At 32.4% G+C, this 2,500-nt stretch overlaps 1 protein-coding gene across 2 annotated transcripts in view; it reads right to left on the reverse strand.

The window, feature by feature from the left end:
• The window catches only part of Pgant1 (Polypeptide N-Acetylgalactosaminyltransferase 1), a gene marked incomplete at its 5' end in the record, with an annotated part of 19,302 nt that overhangs the window by 1,387 nt on the left and 15,415 nt on the right, over positions 1-2,500 (reverse strand). For both annotated transcript variants that reach the window (XM_086554954.1, XM_086554955.1), the window contains 1 exon segment: positions 1-2,500. This exon segment is cut by the window's left edge and continues 1,387 nt beyond it; it is cut by the window's right edge and continues 1,035 nt beyond it.

Here is a 2,500-nt window from a genome sequence, read left to right on the forward strand (position 1 = left end):
CAATTACCCACACTTTAAATCAGAATAAAAAGGATACAATTACAAGTTTAACATGGCAATGCAACATACACCATTTGCTATGGTTTTGGGCAATTGCAATATAAAGCAATTGCAGTCAGGATATCAGAGTTGTATATCAAATTCACGTGCATGTACATCTTGCCATTTTTTGTCATTTATTGCACACCATGAAGATGGCCAGACTTCATAATTGTGCAATTCTCAAGCAAAAAATAATCTTGATATGTCAAAATTCCATGTACTTCTTTTCTTCCTTTTTGCTGATAATTTTTATAATTCTTTTGGGAAGAAATAGGAGACAATTGACACTCTGTTTAAATGTTTAGTTCTCCATTCTTATCAAAGAGAAAATATAAATTTCAAATTAATAGTATTAATATGAATGAATTTTAATTTTATCTCGTCACACTTTCAAAAAAATCAAACAGCATTTGATTGGGCTGTACACTACCACTCAGTACAAATGGCATTTAAATATATAAAAATATAGTAAATTGAATATTCTCACATATGACTTATGATATACTAGAAATATTCAGATGTTATACATATAAATAACTTAGTTGGCTTTGACATAATCTGTGCACACTGGAATGAACATTACCTTTGAGAATGAGAGAAGAAGAGAAAAAGGAAGAGGAGGAAGAAGAGGAAAAGCAAAGCTACAAATAATAATAACAATAATAAAAAGAAAAAGAAAAGGAAATATAAGGTAGAGAAAACTAGGAACATAGAGAGAAAGGAGTAATGAAAGACCAAAATGGCAGAAGAAAGCTACATTCACAGAGTAGATCCAAATACTCTAGCTTAGAAATTTCAGCACCATAATAGTAGCTACATATCTCCAACAAATCTCATACTCACTGTGAAAGCTATCACATGAACTAAACTCATAGTGCAAGACTCATAACTGCGTATCAATATGATACACTCTACGCGGATATTTGCTGCAGTCTAATATCATCCCTGTATGTGACTACTATTCTATCACACCGTTCAAGGGACAGAACTGCTTTCGTTTCCTTGCAAGTCCCTCACTTGGAAACATTCTTCTTCCTAAAGCAATTGGACAATGCATTTGTCTGTCTGAATTAAATGAGAGCAATTCAAGTTTTCTTAATTAATACCAAACTTCAGACAGAACAGAAATAGGCTACATACTATGACAGATGAGAAAAAAAGGGAAAGAAAAGAAAAAAAGAGAGTGAGATGTGAAAACATTTCTGGAATTCATTGTTCTGACAAAAATCTACCCAACTCTTGCTAAGAATTTGCCACACCTAACCTTAATTGAAACAGAATGGCCTTTTAATCCACCCATGCAATACAACACAGCCTTCTATCCATACATTCATTTGGTTCTTATTCTTAAAACACAAACACAACACAACAGTACATATGCCACTAATTGCATCTGGCAATTGCACACATTCCAGATGATGCAATCCATGTTACATCAAACTTATAGTGTAGACACACACACACACACACCAAGATACACAGGATCACATAGCGTGGAATGTATCTCGAGTAAAAATTCACGCAAATGTATGATTGATCATACGTTGAGTTAACGCAAAGCAATGATAATACACGGATGGAATGACGTTAGTGCGGAAATCAAAGTCGTGGTCACTATCACTCTAAAAGGCACCTCAATACTCTGACCACTAATAAACAAAAAGTAATTTCAGAAATCAACCTGAAGCGATTGTTACAATCCCACTTACTTTGAAAGAAAGGGGAAATACTGAGAAATTACTGGGTAACAAAAATTGAGGTTATTTGAAGTCTGTTGTAATGTTACATATCACCATCCAATTTGACTGCTCTGGAGAGAATCAAAATTAAATCAAACTTATAGTAAAAATATTCAATGAATTTTCTTATTGTAAATGACTTATAACCAGCAAGACATAAAAAAAGCAAAATGATTTTTTTTTTTTGGTGAGAATGTCAAAACATTTTTGGTAATCACTGTTCTCTTAAAAAAAAAATATATATATATATATATCTTCAAAATACAATCATAATAAATAAAGAAAATAAAGAGAAATCATAAAGCTTCCCTAGAACGGCCAGTTATTCACAAGCAAATTCTCTAATAACAAAAAATATGTATAAAAAAAATACATATATATATACATTATTTTCCTTGTATTTTGAATTGTATGGTCCTTGCCTCACTATATTCAACACCTAACTTAGTGAAGCCAACATAAGGAAAAAGAAGCTATTTCACCTTCGTCTTTTGAATGTATCAACCCGAAAACAAAGGGGCAGATATCAAAAGCCTCTAGCCTTGAGAGAGGACCAGAGGATAAGAACCAAAAGACAAAAAAAAAAAAAAAAAAAAAAAAAAAATGTTGACTGGCTTGTCTTTGTATCCTTCACAATGGTATATCATTCCATCCCTCTAATCTTCCTCTAACTCACAAAGTGTCTTATTTTGCTACTGATTCATTTCATCCCCAAGGGT

This window comes from Penaeus japonicus, unplaced genomic scaffold (assembly GCF_977035675.1).
Source record: "Penaeus japonicus unplaced genomic scaffold, GWHDUDI00000001_assembly GWHDUDI00000030, whole genome shotgun sequence".
NCBI lineage: Eukaryota > Metazoa > Arthropoda > Malacostraca > Decapoda > Penaeidae > Penaeus > Penaeus japonicus.